Raw genomic sequence first — 21296 nt, 5'->3', positions numbered from 1 at the left:
CTCTGGAGAACATGCGGAACTCCAGGAAGAGAACCAGGATTCCTCCTGGATCTGTGAGGCAAACAAAGCTACCACTAAAAAGAACTATGCCTCTTTTCCACCGAGGCAGTTCGAGTGCTGGTTCGGAGCCAGAGCCTAATTTAGAACCAGTTCTTTCTGTTTCGACCGCCAAAGCACCGGTTCCGAACCAGGAAAAGCGGTTCTTAAGTAGCACCAAAACGTTGCTGGTATAGACTTAAGAACCGCTTACGTCAGGAGCTGGGGGCGGGGCTACTGTTAGCACATTTGATAATGTACCTTAAGTATACTAATGTTTAATACACTTTTACTTTACGATATGATACATTATCAGCACACATGATAGTAGGTAGCTACATGCTAAGGCTAAATTTTTTTCTGTGTTAATGATAAAATAACGTTATGTACTTTATCGATTACAACCTCCGTTTATACAGATTACACGGAGCCGCACGTACACGTTTTATTCGCCGAGTTTGGATGCCGATGTAGGTTCGCAAAACCATGAGCATTAACAGTAAAGCAACATCCGCCATTGTTGTTGTGTTTGTATTTGCCGCTGCTGCGCTAACGTCGCTGGGACACGTGACACGTATACAGTGACGTCACACTCGGCGCTGTGATGGCTCTCTAGCCGGTGGAAAGGCAAATCGGTTCATAGAAGGTTCTCCAGTGGAACCAACTTTGAACCAGCACCAGCGCTAGCTCTGAACCAGCACCCGGTTCTTTCTGGTGGAAAAGAGGCATTAGATCTGTTCCAAAGCAAATTCATATATTGTTCCTCTCTGACCTTTATAATTCTATCAGTTCTGGACGATTTACCGACCCACGTCTGTTGAATCGTATCATTTCCCACATATGGTGGATATTAAAGAGATTGTTCAGCCATTAACTCTTCCACACCAAGAACCTTTATACTGTAATACACACTTTTCATAGGAATAATTCTTGCCCGGGGGCCAAACATAAAATCTATTTAACATGGCTCGTCAGCTTTAGCAAGGCGTAACAATAGCTGAGTTATAGCATCCAGGCATAATCTGAGGAGCTGCGACTCTGCTAAACGTATTGATCTGCATTCTGGGTGTCGGCACTCTTTTCTCCCTCGGTGCGGAATGGACAAGCACAATAAAGTAATCCATCTGAGAGCTAGTGTTTACTATGCACCCCACGGCTAGCGACCGCCACACGAACGCTCCTCAAAACTCAAAGGAAATAATAGTGTCTGAGGGAACAACAGCAAAAAAATAAATAATAAAACGAGGCATGAGGAATAGCTGAGTTTTTTTCTTCTTCTTTTCTTTAGAAACATGGATTTAATTTCTGTCTCTTGCAGGTAAGAAATTCGCTAGTGAAAAAGGGGGCTTGATTTGTCTGACAGATAAAAGTCTGAAAAAGGAAAGAGAGAGAGTGAGAGTGAGAGAGCTCTATAAGATGAGATGACAGAATCTTAATGCCACACTTAATTACCAACGATGGCCTTTTATCTCCATGTTGTTAATTAGAAGGCCTGCTTCAGTATCCAAATCCTCTTTTCACATTCTTTTGATGACATGGAGCCGAAAAGCCTCGTTCGCCTCCTGAAACGTATTCACGTATGTATGTACTGTATGGGGCGAGTCAAATAAAAACATTCATTTCGATGGCGGCACATGCAACCGGAAGATTTTTTTTCTACACAAATCTGACGCTTATCAAACACGAGCAGTTTTACACCGGACAAAATAATGATTAGGTGCAAAATGATACATTATTGTGAAACCTATAATAAAAATAATTGTAAATAAAACATACACTTTTCATTCGACTCAGCTATTGATAAAGAATAGCTGATTCAAAAGAACTTATACACACACAAAAAGTATTTTAAAAGCAGATTTAAATTGTTGACATTTATATCTATAGATCTATGGGGCAAGTCGTGGCCTAATGGTTAGAGAGTCTGACTCGTAATCCTAAAGTTGTGGGTTCGAGTCTCGGGCCGGCCACGACTGAGGTGCCCTTGAGCAAGGCACCGAACCCCCCCGACTGCTCCCTGGGTGCCGCAGCATAAATGGCTGCCCACTGCTCCGGGTGTGTGTTCACGGTGTGTGTGTGTGTGTGTTCACTGCTGTGTGTGTGCACTTTGGATGGGTCACCGTACTTAGCTGTATGTCATGTCACTTTCACTTTCATTAGATACGTATATCTATAGCATAGTGCATGAGATTCTCGATTCAGTTCAATTCAGTACTTACTGTACTTGATTCGGTGCCTTCTGCATTTGATATAGTACGGTAGGCACTAGATTTGGTTCAGTACCGTCTGCATATGATTCAGTACCTACTGTATTTGGTTCAGTACCTACTGTATTTGGTTCAGTACCGTCTGCATATGATTCAGTACCTACTGTATTTGAATAAGAATCTACTGCATTGCATTAAGGTCTTACTGTATTTAATTCGGTACCTACTGCATTAAAATCAGTAGCTACTACTTGGTTGATGATACAGTGTGTAGAGATCAGGATATGTACTGTATGTAGTATGAATACATTCCAGAATGTATATCAAATTTCATAAAAATGTTCTTAATTTACCAAGGTGTTGTTATTAAGTTACCAATTTACTCTGAATAGAATAGAACGGGGCATAGAACACTTTATTATCGCCACATATACATTACAGCACAGTGGAATTCTTTTCTTCACATACCCCAACTGAGGAGGTTGGGGTCAGAGTGCAGGGGCAGCTATGATACAGCGCCCCTGGATCAGGGAGGGTTAGGCCTTGCTCAAGGGCCCAGCAGTGGCAGCTTGGCTGTGCTGGGCCTTGAACCCCGATCCTCCGATCAACAACCTAGAGCCTTAACCCCCCCTCTGCGCCCTCTGGTGTTGTTTTGTTGCTAAAATGTTAGCGAGATCAAGAAATAATTGTTGGAAATTTTCATAGATGTCTCACATGATTAAACAGAACCAGATGTGGATACAAATGAATTATACAGTTTTAGTTCTGACTTGTTGCTTCTTTCGTTTTCAGCCTGTACAGAACGTGTGGAAGCAATTTTACTTCTGAACCTATTCGTTCTTGCAGTCACTCAGGTCAGTGTTCTCATGAGCTCTGTTCAGATCACTGTTAACTCAGCGTGGGCATGCTGAGGAGACCTGAATGACTTTCTGCATGAAGATGTAATTTCTCACCTTTATTTCCTCACCTTTCTAGGTATTCTTAAGCCATCACACTTTCTTTTATTTTATTTTTTTTAACCAATTTTTTATAAAGCAAGACCTGGCATAAATCTTTCAAATTTGTTTTTTAAGTGGAAATTCAGCCTACGTACAGTACAAGCCTACGGATTACATTCTACGCTAGTAGGTAAGGAATAAAATGCTCGAGGGTGTGCTGTTATAGGGAAAGTATCGACTGTAGGGTGGTGCGACGTGTCTCGAAGCCGACTATTTACAACTAGTCGTCTTATATTCGATTTTCAATTCAATTCAATTTTATTTGTATAGCGCTTTTTACAATGGGCTTCGTCTCAGAGCAGCTTTACATTTACGGCATTTAGCAGAGTGACTAATCCACCCTTATACAGAGTGACTTACAACTGGGCAACTGAGGGTTAAGGGCCTTGCTCAGGGGCCCAGCAGTGGCAGCTTGGTGGACGTGGGGTTCGAACCCATGACCTTCCGATCAGTAGCCCAACACCTTAACCACTGAGCTACCACATCCCCCTTTACAGAACATAAACGTAGAACAGAAGTTAAACATAGGGAGAAAAAAGAATTAATATAGTAAAAAATTAAGATATATATATAGTTCACAGTGTGTATGTATGTATTTATTTATCCCCAATGAGCAAGTCTGAGGTGACTCAGGCAGCAGTGGCAAAGAAAAACTCCCTTAAATTGGTAAAGGAAGAAACCTTGAGACGAACCGGACTCAAAGGGGACCTCATCCTCATATGGGTGGAACTGGGGGTGGGATTACAAACATACAGTCAAACAGATGTTGAATTGGTGTAAATTAATTATATTAATGTGCATATAAAATGCTTTTTATCCATTTTTGCTAATATTTAGGTTGAGGAATGTTACACAAACCTGTTGTCGCTTATGTTATAGCAGCTATAAACCTGGTCCTTTCTACACCAGCATCTCTTTTTTCTCCTGTGAAGTTAATAAAAAGGGGGACAAACAAAACTACTGACCTTTTCTGTAAAACATTGGTGCTAAGTGAGGATTTTCTCCTGTGAAAGTTTTGCTGTGAAATGGTCTCTGTCACTAAAAAGCCTTTAAGTTCTATAATTAGACTAATTAAATCAGGCCTGAGCTAAGCTTAAATAATTTGGGTGGATTCATATTGTAATTGCTTACAGCCATATTGAAGACTTTACATGCTACGATGGGCCCCTTCGTATATTTCCATAATGACTGTGATAATTGCTTAAAATCCCATTTGTATTAATATGTAAGTGTCTAAGCAGAGAATTAGAAAATTGGGCTAAAAATAACTTTCTGAAATAATTGAGTGCTGTGAATTATGCTGAACTGATGCTCACACTACATGAAATTAGCCTTAACTTCACCATTGTAGGCTGATCGTGCATTCCGAAAATGTGTACTGTGACAGTACCTTACTGCATTTAATTCGGTACCAACTGGATTCAATTTAGTACCTACTAAATATGGTTCAGTAACAGCTGCATTTGATTCAATACCTTCTACATTTGATTTGGTACTTATCGCATTTGATATAATACCTTCTGCATTCGATTCAGGATCTCCTGCATTCGATTCAGTACCTTCTACATTCGATTCAGTACCTTCTACATTCGATTCAGTACCTTCTACATTCGATTCAGTACCTTCTGCATTCGATTCAGTACCTTCTACATTCGATTCAGTACCTTCTACATTCGATTCAGTACCTTCTACATTCGATTCAGTACCTTCTGCATTCGATTCAGTACCTTCTACTTTCGAATCAGTACCTTCTGCATTCGATTCAGTACCTTCTGCATTCGATTCAGTACCTTCTACATTCGATTCAGTACCTTCTACATTCGATTCAGTAATTTCTGCATTAAATTCAGTATTTTGCCAATTGTTAAAGTACATACCTATCAGTTTACTGTATGTGTGTAACATGAATATAATCCGGACATACTGCACTACATCCTCCATGCTGGCACTTTAATGTGACCTACAATGCCATAAGAACCACGACTCTCAACTCCCAGGGGTTAATAAGTTCGGTTTAACCACAAGGAACAAAGTTTAATACCTTTAGCATTTACACTCAGCACGTCTGCAAGTCAAGTCAAGTCACCTTTATTGTCACATCACCACGGCACATGTGCCTTAGTGAGTGAAATTCTTGGGAGCGAGCTCCAGAAATTGCAGAACCATTTACATACAATAGTAGAAACATAAATAGAACAGTTTACAGACAGGTTAAAAAAAAAAAAAATGTGCAAAATGCTCAGTACCATTGAAATGTGCAAATGTGGAAAGGATGCAATGTGTTCATACATAGTCAGTACACACAGTGTACTACTAGACATATATATGACCATACATATATGTATAAGTATAAATATAAATAATATATATAAAGTATTATATACATGTAATATTATGTAACATGTTAAGGTGCAACGGACTGTACAGATACAGAAATGTCCTGTGGTACCGGTAGCTTATTGTCAGATAGATTGTTATATTAAATTAAATGCAGTGTGTGTGTATAGTCCCGTGTGTATTGATGCAGTACGAATACAGTGTGCGTGTGTGCATGTGTGTATAGTCCGGTGTTGAACTGTTGAATATGCTGTGTGCTGTGTTAGTTATGGCTGTTAATTAGTCTGATGGCCTGAGGGAAAAAGCTATCCCTCAGTCGACTAGTGCGGGATCGGATGCTGGGGAGACGTCTTCCTGAGGGGAGTAGAGAGAGCAGTCTGTGGGTTGGGTGGCTGGAGTCATTAATGATCCTCCGAGCTTTCCTTATACACCGCCTGTTGTAGATGTCCTGGAGGGAGGGAAGCTCACCTCCAACAATGTGGCTGGCAGTTCGCACGACCCTTTCCAGAGGCTTACGGTTGCCAACGGTGCTGTTTCCAAACCAGGCGGTGATGCAGCCCGTCAGGATGCTCTCTGTAGAATGTTCTGAGGATGCTGGACTGCTTTAGACCGACACATACAGAGGCCACGCCTACCTTTTTTAGACACACCCACAGAGACCACGGCTTCTTCTTTAGACCGACACATACAGAGGCCACGCCTACCTTTTTTAGACACACCCACAGAGACCATGGCTTCTTCTTTAGACCGACACATACAGAGGCCACGCCTACCTTTTTAGACACACCCACAGAGACCACAGCTTCTTCTTTAGACTGACACATACAAAGACCTTGTCGTCTTCTTCACGCCTGACGTTTCTAATGAATACTAGCGATATAAAGAACAGCATGTGCGATCATTTTAATAGAGAACTATGAAATATTTCAGCCTGAGGTTAAGTAACACAAATGACAATCTTTAAATCATGCATTTCTGCAATACTGTAACTTTCCCTATCAAGTGTTTCAACAGGTCTCGGTCTTCACACTACATTAACTGAAATCCAAATCCTAACCCAGCATGACAGTCCGAGATTTCTCCACAGATTTTATCACATCTCAGCGAGATGTGTCATTTTTTTGGCATAACTCCGTTCCCACTTGAGGATTCTGACATATTGAAAAATAATAGCTGCGTCTCAGGGAAGACAAGAGGCAGGAGCTGCCATCTTCATAGCTTTTTTTTTTTTTTTTACTTTTTCCCACTGCGATACTCCAGGCATAACAGGCAGAGGATCTGACTGAGATCGCCAAATCCCAATTGAGACGAATAAGATGTTGTAAAACTGTGGATGTAGCCAATATTATGGCTGATTCATGCGGTCTTTACTGAAGCAGTTGACTCCCTGTCCTTTGCCCAGCGATTGTTCCTCCACTGAGGACAGGAATAATCAGCAACCAATAAAAACAATTATTATCACAGCAACTAAATATTACACTTTAATTTATTATATGCTCAGAAAATGTACAACTTTATTGTAAAAGAAAACTATTTAATATTGATATATGTGTATTCATATTTTCTATAGAAAATGTTTACACTTTTACCTGGCACCAGGAAACCTTCACAGAGACATGTATGGTAAAAGCACCACATTTATTTATTTCATTCATTCATTTCATTCCTTTTCTACCGCTTATCCGAACTTCTCGGGTCACGTCAGAGTCAGTCGTCATCGGGCATCGAGGCAGGATACACCCTGGACGGAGTGCCAACCCATCGCAGGGCACACACACACTCTCATTCACTCACACACTCACACACTACGGACAATTTTCCAGAGATGCCAATCAACCTACCATGCATGTCTTTGGACCGGGGGAGGAAACCGGAGTACCCGGAGGAAACCCCCGAGGCACGGGGAGAACATGCAAACTCCACACACACAAGGCAGAGGCGGGAATCGAACCCCCAACCCTGGACGTGTGAGGCGAACGTGCTAACCACTAAGCCACCGTGCCTTCATTTATTTATTTGATGAATTAATTAATTGATTAATTCTTTGTTATATGACACTTATCGCTGATGGTTAACGCAGTGACTCTGCTTCCTTGGGCTTGATCATGCAACTCTATTGTTGTTACATGGATAATTTTTTTCTAAACCAACACACTTCTATGTGTTTTAATCATTAAATAGCATAACAACTTCAAATTTCCACATCAATCAATTCCTTCTCAGAGCGAGGTCTGATGAACCCGGGTCACATGGCGAACTTGGCAGAGAATCTGGAATTCTGTAACCGGCAGATCCATGTTGTGAATAATCAAAGCACTTTATCCGGTATAATTCCACTGGGTTTCCTCTTGCTGTAAGAGTCAAAATGGCTTTGACATGAAACTGGGAAAGAAAAAAAAAAAACCCACACCTGTCACGACTTCTTCAGAACACCCACCACATTCTCATTAGGGGTAAACCTCTACTGCTCCCACAGGCTTTTCTCTTCATCCTCCTCAGTCCATCCTTCAGAGCCTACTATCCGTACAATGCTTTCTCTGTCCTCTTTCAAAAGCTCTCCTACCTTCTAGTTGGCTGCCTGAGCTTCCTCTGTGGATGGATGGGAATCTATATTTATCGGGAACGGCGTAGGATGCTTCCTATCGCTGCTTTACGATTAGGTAATGACGCCGGAACCGGATTCATCTCTGGATAAGTGTGAATGTTGTAAAGTTTTTAAATGGAATCAAAGACCTTTGTGCTGGAGAACTCACCATGAACTCACCATGAATATAACACTGCATTTGCTTCACAAGCTTAGTTTATACCTGATTCATTGATTAAACTGTTCTGAGTGAGTACAAATTGTTGATTCATTTTTCTTAACATCAACACTGACTAGCTTTGGATCCAAAACAAATGCCGGGTTTCTATTAATGCATTCTTTTTAATATGATATTTTTTTCTAAAGTCATTGTGAGAATAATTGTATAAAACAATCTTTTCTGGTAATGTTGGAGACTTTCTGTATAGGGTACATTGTTCTTTCTCTCGCACCCACACATAAACATTCCTTCTCTATCGTACACATACACACAGATGCCTTGACCTTAGTTTAACCCCCTACCCACCTTAGTGGGACCCCCTGCTTTGCACGTATCACACTTGTAACACCGAAAGGAGTTGTAAGAGACATGATACTTTGGCTGGGAGGTTCCGACATTGATATAATGGCCAAGGCTGCTTTTGTGGACACTAGCATTAAGCTCTGCACACACACATTACGCCATCCATCTTCTAGTACGACTATATATTCCCGTTTTACTTAATAAACTTTGGAACTTCTCTCTGAAAGACTTTGACTAGTGTGTTCATTTAGACGTCCCCGAGTACTCGCCGGGAGCCAGAAACCGAGCAGAGGTGGAGAAGGCTGAATTTAGTTACCCTGTCCAGGCGACAGATGAAAATTCCTTACAGTCATTTACTCATTCACACAGACTTCTAAACTGAACAGTTCAGTAGCATTAACGAACGGAGTCTCCAGCATCCACGTTTTGTAACAGCCAGGACGTTTTCCAACATTCAATTCAATTCAGTTTATTTTCATAACGATTTTAACAATTCACATTGTCTCAAAGCAGCTTTACATTATTATAGAAACAAAACAACATTTTTAAAGTTTAAAGCCTAAAATTAAACGACTATTTATCACTGATGATCAATCCTGAGGCGACGATGTTGAGGAAAAACTTTGAGATGATATGAGAAAGAAACCTTGAGAGGAAGTGAACCTCATCCTCATTCGGTGACACTGGACAGGAAATAATGTCAATGTAAATTATGTCCTTCACAACACTTAATGTAGTTGAGTGGAATAAACAATCAAAAGCTCCTGAAGAACCAACATGTTAGCGACAATTCCGGTTCACCACAAACCCAACACTGATTCATTTCTTCTGAAGTCTTCAAATGATCCCTGATGAAGACCCAACCATTGGAGATGGGTCCTGACATGGAAGATTCTTCAGGTAATCTGGGACCGATTGTTTTTATGCAGATTCGAGTATGATTGCTGTGTCCATATACGTTTAAACAAACCAAACCCAACGAGTAAACGAACCAAACAAACATTCATTCATTCATTTTCTACCGCTTATCCGAACTTCTCGGGTCACGGGGAGCCTGTGCCTATCTCAGGCGTCATCGGGCATCGAGGCAGGATACACCCTGGACGGAGTGCCAACCCATCGCAGGGCACACACACTCTCATACACTACGGACAATTTTCCAGAGATGCCAATCAACCTACCATGCATGTCTTTGGATCGGGGGAGGAAACCGGAGTACCCGGAGGAAACCCCCAAGGCACGGGGAGAACATGCAAACTCCACACACACAAGGCGGAGGCGGGAATCGAACCCCCAACCCTGGAGGTGTTAGGCGAACATGCTAACCACTAAGCCACCGTGCCCCCCCCCAAACAAACATAAGAAGAAAAATTAGACTAGAATACAGGGATAAAGAGAAACTGTCTCATCCTACAGAGCAAAATTCAGCTCTAACCCAAGAGCCACACCGGGGTATTATATTCACAAGCTAACGAGATATAATGAAACTAACGAGAAGCAGGTGTTGGGAGTTTGATCAGGACAAGAGCTGAATAAAACTGTAATGAACAGTGGGGTTTAAACGTTTGAATTCATCACGATTTAAATTCTTACTTAAACCATTTTAAACAAATACGTCTGACATTTACTAGCTACAAAACATTTAAACAAAATCTTTACTCTTTCTACTCACTTGATGTTCAGCCATCACTTTATTTCTCATTAATCCTAAAGTTATAGTCCACTTATTAGCATCATAGATTCAGGAAGTGGATTAAAATTCCTAACAAATCTCAACACATTCACCAATCTGACAACAAAAATGCTGCTCTGTACACTTTATATAAATCATAAGCACTATTCGGACGGGATTAGTTTTATGTGGGGACGTGGAGTGATGCAATTTTACCTCAGGACGTCTGTAATATTAATTGGCCAATTCTCACGGGACAAGACATCTCAGTAAAACTAGCAGAAGTGGGAGGGGTAACTCACTTTACGCACCACAGTAACCTCCTTGTCGTCATGTGCGTATGACGTTGCTTCCTGTTTCAAGCGCGTCCATGTTTGAAAAACTTACATATTTACAGCGGGTCTATTCGGACGGGATCAGTATTACCTGAGGTAATTTTTCTGGACCTTTTTACAGAAGGTAAAAGTCGCCGTAATCTTTACTGACATTGTCCGTAATGATTACCGAGATGGCACATTCGGACGGGACTAAAATCACAGAGAAGCTCTGGTAATAATTACTTTACCCCCCACGTCCCCACGTAAAACTAATCCCGTCCGAATAGTGCTTTAGAAGCACTCTTGGCATGCAGCTAGTTTAAACAGTTGTAATCAGTTACTAGTATGCTAGCTAACATGTAAGAGATTAGCAATAAAGCGTTTGTTGCTGTAGTTAGCCTTCGCTATTCTTTTTTACTTCAATCTGAGGGAAAACTCTTCAACTTTTAACAGAGCATTTATTCACTTGACTTTTAGTTGAGTTAAGAATTTAGTCCCTTTGTTAACCTTCTGCAGAACGTACAGTACAGTGATTTTTCCCAGGCTAATTAGATGCTAGCTTCGTAGCAGTACTGTACCATAACTGTGTTTTGCTAAGCTTTCTTCCTCTTTTAGAAGGGGGAATGATGTATAATGAAATACAGACCACGCTAATGCAAACAATATGTTGTTTTAAGTAATCTAAAATATCATTCTCTCTAAATACATAAATAAACAAACAACAAAACGTTCAGAAAGAGGAGTGTTTTTAAGACACCAGTGATTGCATGATAGCATCTGTGTTTTGTGTGCATCGAGGAAACCATGTCTGGTCTTTATCTTAGTTACATGATATGATGTACATACAGTGTGTAAAATATTTTTTGTTGTATAATAATTCCTACAAACATATTTTATTTTTGGTTTGTTTATTTTTGGTACGAAATGATGACCATATCCTGCCTTGTCTACACTACACTCTTAAAAGGACTGGTTCCATCACTTCATAGCAGTTTTTTTTTTATTAACCGGAAGTATAAGCCGTTTCCCAGTCGATGACAGATGACGTCATAAATCATGTAAATCGGCGTCCCGGCTTGGGTAAATACGGTGACATGGGCTAATTTAAAAAAAAAAAAAAAACATTGTAAGATGTCTGGTCCGCCAGCAGGTTGTTCTTCTTGTAGCATCAGCACCTGGTAGCCCTGCTCCTCTTCCAACTACACAAGCAAAGTTGTGAACGCTTTAAATGCATTAAGTGTCCAACATTCCATTGTTTGCTTTTTTGATGAATCAGAAAATCATCCTCGTACTTCAAGCGCACTTCTTCTTGTTGGAATCTCCAGCACGGAAACACTATTGACACTATTTATACTTCGAAATCGAGTAGAAAAGTATGCGATTTGAGACGCATCTCGTGATCAACGCTTGATTAATGAGCATGATAAGGAAGCCTGGAGCAGACGATAAACCTTTTCTCTTGTTTTCCTGGGCACAATGTAGTTCGGCTTTACGTAGCGGTGATATACTAAATCACTCACTCACTCACTCATTTTCTACCGCTTTATCCGAACTACCTCGGGTCACGGGGAGCCTGTGCCTATCTCAGGCGTCATCGGGCATCAAGGCAGGATACACCCTGGACGGAGTGCCAACCCATCGCAGGGCACACACACACTCTCATTCACTCACACACTACGGACAATTTTCCAGAGATGCCAATCAACCTACCATGCATGTCTTTGGACTGGGGGAGGAAACCGGAGTACCCGGAGGAAACCCCGAGGCACGGGGAGAACATGCAAACTCCACACACACAAGGCGGAGGCGGGAATCAAACCCCCAACCCTGGAGGTGTGAGGCGAACGTGCTAACCACTAAGCCACCATGTCCCTGTTATACTAAATCAGATTTTTGTAATTGTAGCACTTGTGCAGCTTCTTCATTGATGCTCCATTTGCTATTTTAGAATTTAATACAGGTTCATCTTTTTTTGCTCAGAGAAAGAAATTGTCCAGATGTGATTTATTTAAGTTTTGAATCGACCCATAAAACACATTAAAACTGTGTGTGTAACAGTCCTCTGAAAAATATCTTATTTCAATTCTATTTTTTTCTTAATTTAATATTCAATATCGAATTGAATTGAATTTATCTTACATCTCCATGCAAAAAAGGAAAAAAAATGTACAGTACAGACGAAAAGTTTGGACACACCTTCCAAAAGTTTGGACACACCACCTTTTCAACAGAACCCCAAACACACCTCCAGGCTGTGTAAGGGCTATTTGACCATGAAGGAGAGTGATGGGGTGCTGCACCAGATGACCTGGCCTCCACAGTCACCGGACCTGAACCCGATCGAGATGGTTTGGGGTGAGCTGGACCTCAGAGTGAAGGCAAAAGGGCCAACAAGTGCTAAGCATCTCTGGGAACTCCTTCAAGACTGTTGGAAGACCATTTCAGGTGACGACCTCTTGAAGCTCATCAAGAGAATGCCAAGAGTGTGCAAAGCAGTAATCAAAGCAAAAGGTGGCGACTTTGAAGAACCTAGAATATGACATATTTTCAGTCGTTTCACACTTTTTTGTTATGTACGTATATAATTCCACACGTGTTAATTCACAGTTTTGATGCCTTCAGTGTGAATATACAATTTTCATAGCCATGAAAATAAAGAAAACTCTTTGAATGAGAAGGTGTGTCCAAACTTTTGGTCTGTACTATATATATAACTTCCGAGGCGAGATTTCCTCCATTTGGTTGATTCAGTTACGGATACAAGCGCAGAAATAAAAAAAAATAAAAAATAGATTAAATAGACGAAACACATTGAGTTGGAGAACGATTCTAGAAAAGACTGTAAATGTGACACACATACAGGTGATAAAAACTAAAGATCGACAAAGTGTACATCCCAATCAGCTCTCTAGCACCATAGATGGTGAAGTAGTGTATCGTGTGACACTTTTGTACCGACGACTCGTTAACTCGACATTGAACACGACCGGAAAATGGTGTGTGACAAAAAGAAGTTGTTTCTGTTTTGCTTTTAGGAGCAAACAATAAAACTTTATTACTTAGGAAATCGTGCTCGTATTAACAGTGTGAATCGTCTTTCTGAGATCGGCTCGACACACCTCCGACTTCTCACAGGAAAAACAAAAATGTTCTAACACTAATCAAAGAAATCACTATACACATCCTAAATATTTCACGCGAACAAAACATCCCTTTAATGTCCTGAGCTAGGTTGTAAATTCAAATCCCTGGACTGCAACAAACCTGTGGATTGGACCGGACTGACTGACTGTGTGGGTGGTTTGGATTTATTTTCATACATAATTAAAACACCGGTGGTGCATTTCTCCACTTCTCTCACCACTGAGGTATTATCACTAATCAGTAGGGTTCACATGAAGGCAATAACTGTGTGATGCATTTTAGGCTGCTGGAAATGGTGGCTGGAGGTTTTTGATTGAGGTAGAAATAAAAATAACAGTGTCTCCAGTTGACATTAATGACGAACCGAAGAGACGGAGCCGAGTTCGAGGAACGTTCGAAGACGCCGTTCATATTTCGGTCTCTTGGTTTTCTTTCCATTGTTTTTCAGCATATGTCATATTACAGCTATATAAATAATGGTGCTTTTAAATCGAGAAGATCGTATTCTCGAGTCGGACGCACACGGACACCAAAACGCACGAACACGAACACCAAAACAAAGCCTTTTGTAATGATGCGCTGACTTTTTTCTTGGAAAGTTTCTCATGTCGTGGATGAGCTACTGTACATCACTTTTTCTTGGAAAAGACTCACTACTAAAGTCATCGTGTGAATATCTATAAACAGACTTCAATAGCTAACAAACTTTACCAAAGTCTCACAGATTCCTCACCCAATTTCCTTCCAGATCACCAGAGGGCAGCCCTGCACATAATAGTGAAGTGATCTCTTCTTCTTTTGTGTTTCCTAACTATCCCATTTATTACCCTAACCTGTTTTGTGTTACACGAATAGCCACCTGATTTTAACCCCCTTTGTTTCATTGTGTTTTTTATCTATCTGGTGACATCAAAGTGATTTTTTTCAGTCCACAGCCAACGTTCATATATTTGTTCACAAAGTTCAGAGTTTGTCCGCCATTTTTTTTTTAGCTTCATTAAATCTGACATCCAGATTTCCAGTAAGGGAACATACTGAGCATTGATTGAAGCTCTGGTTTTTGCTGTGCATTGCTGGAATATTTTAGGGAGTAAACGTTAGGTTCCAGGGTCAGTTCCAGTGAAGGACAGACACAGAACTTAAAATGTCCGACTCTCTGAACCGTGCCATGACTAATGAACTGATTAACCCTCTTCGTTTTACTCTCTTTGTCTAGTTTGTCGATCTGTTCTGCATTGATTTGTGCTATTGTATTTATTCATTCATTCATTCATTCATTCATTCATTTTCTACCGCTTATCCGGGTTCATCGGGCATCAAGGCAGGATACACCCTGTACGGAGTGCCAACCCATCGCAGGGCACACACACACTCTCATTCACTCACACACTCACACACTACGGACAATTTTCCAGAAATGCCAATCAACCTACCAAGCATGTCTTTGGACCGGGGGAGAAAACTGGAATACCCGGAGGAAACCCCCGAGGCACGGGGAGAACATGCAAACTCCACACACACAAGGCGGAGGCGGGAATCGAACCCCCAACCCTGGAGGTGTGAGTCAAATGTGCTAACCACTAAGCCACCGTGGCCCCTGCGATTGTATTGCTTTTTTGCTATTCTTTTTTTTTAGACGTTTCTTTTGTTCAGTAAAGAAATGTACATAAAGATATTTTTAGTCTGGGTACCTAGCAACCAGAACATAAACCTGGGCAGCATGTTAGAGCTTATACTTCCCCATTGGGCTAGCTAAGGATTTCCCGGCTTGTCTAAAAAGTATTTGCACCCTAATAGAAACAATTTGCCAGCATTTTTCTTCTGATATTGAAGCTAGATCAATTCTGTCACATTTCATTCCTTCTGAGATAAGTCTGTAAGCATTTAAACGCTTATTTTTGTAATGCTTTTATGGTATGGTATCGTATGATATGAGAATAGGGAATGTGACTGCTCCTGCTTGACCTGTCCATGAATACAGAGTGTATTTTCTCAATATTTGCAGGTCAGTGGAGGATTAAATCACTGATTACATCTTTGCAGGCCAGAGAGTCTAGCTTTATGTAAAGCGAATTCAGTCTCCGGTGGTGCATGAAATATGGATGTGCGGTACATGGGCAACACTTCACAATAGCTCAATAACTGCACATGTAAGAAAAAGGTCAAGAAAATATATCTTTAAGAGATGTGAATTGATATGAAGTGAAATAAAGTGATTTCTCATGTACGAAACACGCTGAATGAAATCGCATGGTCCGTATTTGAAACAAATAATAATAATAATAATAATAATAATAATAATAATAATAATAATAATAATAATAAGTCATCTCTCCTCCTTTCCCTAAGCCAAAGATATGACTGTTGATGCCTGGCAATGTTTCTCTTGCAATATTTTGGAATATAATAAAACGTGATTACATTTGTATGTATAGAGTATGCATTTTGCAAAATAAATTAATTACTGTACACTGCTACTACACTACTACTACACAACAGCTACATACTGTACACTAGCTACATATTGTACACTATCTATATACTGTACACTAGCTACATATTGTACACTATCTATATACTGTACACTAGCTATATATTGTACACTGTCTACTGTATATACTGCACACTAGCTACAGATTGTACACTATCTATATACTGTACATTAGCTACATATTGTACACTAGCTACATATTGTACACTATCTATATACTGTACATTAGCTACATATTGTACACTAGCTACATATTGTACACTATCTATATACTGTACACTAGCTGTATATTGTACAGTGTCTACTGTATATACTGTACACTAGCTACATATTGTACACTATCTATATACTGTACATTAGCTACATATTGTACACTATCTATATACTGTACACTAGCTACATATTGTACACTAGCTATATACTGTACACTAGCTACATATTGTACACTAGCTATATACTGTACACTAGCTACATATTGTACACTAGCTATATACTGTACACTAGCTACATATTCTACACTAGCTATATACTGTACACTAGCTACATACTGTACACTAGCTATATACCGTACAGTAGCTACAGTACATACTATCTGATTGTCTATTTCATCGGATGATAGTTTGCATTTTGAAAAAAGTAAGAAGTTGATCACAAAGTGCCATCTAAATCTCTATTGGTTCCTTGATTATGCCATTCTCATGAGATGAGAAGGAAAATTTTCACTATGGCAGGTATGGTGCAATTTTGATTCAGCAAAACAACCAGCTCATTTACATGCGAAGTGTACGTATGAACCATATGAGTTTATAATTATTTCATGTAAAAGAGGGTCTCTTTCTAGCTGCCGGCTTCATTTTTAATCTAACTTAGAGGGGGAGTTTGAATTGCGCCTTATTTGAGTCTAGATTTATTCAATTTGCCATTAAGCTAGAAAATAAAAACGTGATCTCTGTCTAATAAAGGAAAACTTGTTGAAGTAACAGTATGTGTTTTATAAATTTCAATAGGTTGATCATAGTTTGTTTGTGCATTTATTCAAGAAGAGAGTGTAGATTGTAGCAGTTGGCTAATGGTTAATACTGCTTATTTATGCTAGGTTCACGTTCTAAAGTGACATAGTTTGTCTTTACAAATTTTGTAAAAGAAAGCTATAAAACACTAATAATAATAATAATAATAATAATAATAATAATAATAATAATAATAATAATAATAATGGTGGCTTAGCGGTTAGCATGTTCGCCTCACACCTCCAGGGTTGGGGGGTCGATTCCCGCCTCCGCCTTGTGTGTGTGGAGTTTGCATTTTCTCCGCGTGCCTCGGGGGTTTCCTCCGGGTACTCCGGTTTCCTCCCCCGGTCCAAAGACATGCATGGTAGGTTGATTGGCATCTCTGGAAAAATGTCCGTAGTGTGTGAGTGAATGAGAGTGTGTGTGTGCCCTGTGATGGGTTGGCACTCCGTCCAGGGTGTATCCTGCCTCGATGCCCGATGACGCCTGAGATAGGCACAGGCTCCCCGTGACCCGAGAAGTTCGGATATGCGGTAGAAAATGAATGAATGAATGAATGTCTCAAGCCACAGTGGTGTTGATATGAAGCTCATAAGAAATCAGACACTCACGGTTACAAGAATTTGTAGTGTTTCATAAGTATTTGTTTTCACCTAGCCTACTAGGAGCAATATATTCATAGAAAAGTCTAAAAAAAAAAAATAGTTTGTTTTTCTGCACCCAACTGTATCTTCAAAGTAAATGTTATCAAATCCATTTCTGTTCATCTAAAAAAACAGCTAAAATTTGAAGGGGTTCATCTTTAACCACTTAAATTCAGTGTAAGGTTATCGACAGAGAGAAAAACACACATCTCACACTGAAAGGCAACGAGTCCTGACTCATTTGAGATCAGTGAGCATCTGTTCCAGTAGAAGAAAGTTGGTAGCCATCCAGGCCAAAAATGAGATGTGTATCTTTTTTTTTATAATGTTCTCAGTGGAAGCACCTCAGAAATGGGTTAATTACAATGATGCCTTCCTGTGAAAGTCGGGTTTTATATATCAACCGCTGTAATGGTCCTTTACCTTGCACAAACTGGAAAAATCAATCATGTTACTCAGCATTAAACACAGAGAAAGATCAGGTTGCAAACATGATGTGGACTGCACTACAGTTCGGCCGAAAGCAAACCACAGACACGTGGTGTTGTTTTTTTTTTGAAGAAGAAGAAGACCAGTGAACCCTTTTACGGCCATTATACCGAACTCTGGTCCTGAGTCTGAAAAAAAGGTGTATGAAAGTAATACCGAACATCCTGTCGACACACTTCATTACACCGTTTGTCTATAATCTTCTACACTTATATACTATCCGGTGTCTCTGAGAAGAGGACGAGTCTCTCGAGGCTTCTCTCTCATGTCCTTCTGGAGGACTTCTTCCTTTCCACTGCTACCTCTTGTAAGTCTACACCTACTACACAAACAGAATATTGGGTTATCTTGTTAGAGGTTTCAGACAGCTCATACTTTAACACCGCAATGTGGAGTAACACTGCAAAGAATAAAAAAGTTAGCTGTGCTATTTTTGCTTCAGAGCAGGGTTGCTTCATAACCCTGGGTAAAAGCCCGGAGTTTTAAATTACACATGTGAAACATTTCTCTAACCAGGGTTAAAAGCTAGGTGTGGAAAAACAATATCCCGGAGTTACTGCAGTCTGAAAAGGGCTCGTGTGAAGCCATGTTCGCACAAGGAATTGGTCTGAAAGCTTTTCCAAGATCCCAGTTGCTGCATACGATTGGTCAGTTACTGTTTTGGGGCGTGGCTTCATATTGAACAACATACTCTACCATATACGATAGTACACACCAGGGGAGGTTCTAGACCTTTTTTAGGGAGGCTTCAGCCCCACTGTCTTTGATCTCAGCCACCCTAAACCTAGAAGTATCATTTTATTATACTTTTTTATTTTATTATTAATAAACAATAAAAATTACGTTAAAATGATTTATCAGTTTGATCCAAGAGCGATTTTTTTTTACTTTGCTTTTACACGCGTGCGTTGTAGTCTTTTAAAAGTGCGTCTTCAGCTGTCAGCTTTATTCGAACAGAGAAGCACAGGTACGCGCAGCGTGCACGCGCAGTCAGAGCTGGAGACGTTTATCTATAACGTTAATCGGCGGAAAGTCGCAAAGACGGCAACCAAAAGCAGTGAAATGTCACTGTTCTTATTACCAGAGTTGTAGCACAAACAAAATATTAATGCAAACAATCCATACAATATAAAAAAAAAACATTAAATAAAAATAACATTAATTGATTTGGTCTTTAGCCCTATTCGGACGGGATTAGTTCTACGTGGGGGTAAAGTAATTATTACCACAGCTTCTCTGTGATTTTAGTCCCGTCCGAATGTGCCATCTCGGTAATCATTACGGACGATGTCAGTAAAGATTACGGCGACTTTTACCTTCTGTAAAAAGGTCCGGAAAAATTACCTGAGGTAATACTAATCCCGTCCGAATAGACCCGCTGTAAATATGTACTGTAAAATTCTGTCATTTCCTGTTTAAAAGTAGATTCTGGCATGTTTTGCAAGCATGGAGGCTCCAAGTTGTCTGTTTGCGCATGTGATAACAGGAAGCAACGTCATATGCACATGACTACAAGGCGGTTACTGTGGTGCGTAAAGCGAGTTACCCCTCCCACTTCTGCTAGTTTTACTGAGATGTCTTGTCTCGTGCGAATTGGACAATTAATATTACAGACGTCCTGAGGTAAAATTGCATTATTCCACGTCCCCATGTAGAACTAACCCCTCCGAATAGGGCTTTTGTGCTTTTTAATATTTTTTTATTAATGACTCCATTCATTGGACACACAGTTTGTAGAGAATACACACATACATGAATTGATCTGATTCAAGACTGGCATCATTACATCATGCATAAAATTTTGGTGTCCACTTTTGCCATTTTAAATAATACCATAACTTTTGGCTTACTATGTAGTCATATAATATATAATATAAAACTCTTCTTGTTTTAAATTCTCACTGAGGGCTAAAAACCCCTAAAGATGAAATCCTAGAACCGCCCCTAGCTGGTACACACTCAACCTTCCAACATCCAACATGCTGCCGATCCGATCCAACTTATCGACATTCAGATGGTTCTAAAACTCTGCATCTTTATTTTCAGTCAGAATTGAGAGCTTGTTTCTCATCTGCTGGTTAATGAGTAGGAGACGGTAGATGATCACGTACAGCTCTGTGCAAGAGCAGGTATCACTGCCAGCTTTTGTGTAATTATTGCTTTCTGTTTCGGTGGAGATAATTTATTGTAATTACAGTTTGATGCCTTGAATGAAACATTCACCCACTCTCTGGCAGTCATCTTTCTGTGGAAACAATGCTCTCTCTCTGTCTCTCTCTCTCTCTCTCTCTCTCTCTCTCTCTCTCTCTCTCTCTCTCTCTCTCTCTCTCTCTCTCTCTCTGTCTCTCTCTCTTGTTCTTTCTCTCTTTGTTAATATTCATGATGCGGATCTCCCTGGCCAGTCCCACGCTTGGCTGCGGTAGTTATTGTGTTTACGATGTCATATGGCTACTCCTGGATTGTAATTAATGGTGTAATTAAGAAAGCCCTGCGTCTCCTCCAATTCATTACTAAACTAAACTCCGTCCTCTTGGGCTCCGGCCAAAATCTGCAAAGTCGCTGAATGTGTTTGGAACTGATCTCGACGTGGGGACTCACACAGGTGATGCTAGAATTTACCTGGCAGCCAGCGGGGTGCTGCTTTTCATTTAATCTGCTGTTGGCGTCTCTCCCTTGGCTGCCCCTCAACTACTCCGTCAACCTCGGAAACTCTTCCTGCGGCAATAAACAATCTGCATTTAAACCTTCGGGTGCAAAGACAACAAGCATGAAATAAAAAAAGAAAGGAAGGGGAAGAGGTAAAAAATGTTCCGGGGAAGTTTGCAATCTATTATCTCTCTCTCT

The sequence above is a fragment of the Tachysurus fulvidraco genome, chromosome 9 (assembly GCF_022655615.1).
Source record: "Tachysurus fulvidraco isolate hzauxx_2018 chromosome 9, HZAU_PFXX_2.0, whole genome shotgun sequence".
Lineage (NCBI taxonomy): Eukaryota > Metazoa > Chordata > Actinopteri > Siluriformes > Bagridae > Tachysurus > Tachysurus fulvidraco.
The sequence above is the reverse complement of the archived record's forward strand: the minus strand, read 5'-3'. Positions refer to the sequence as shown.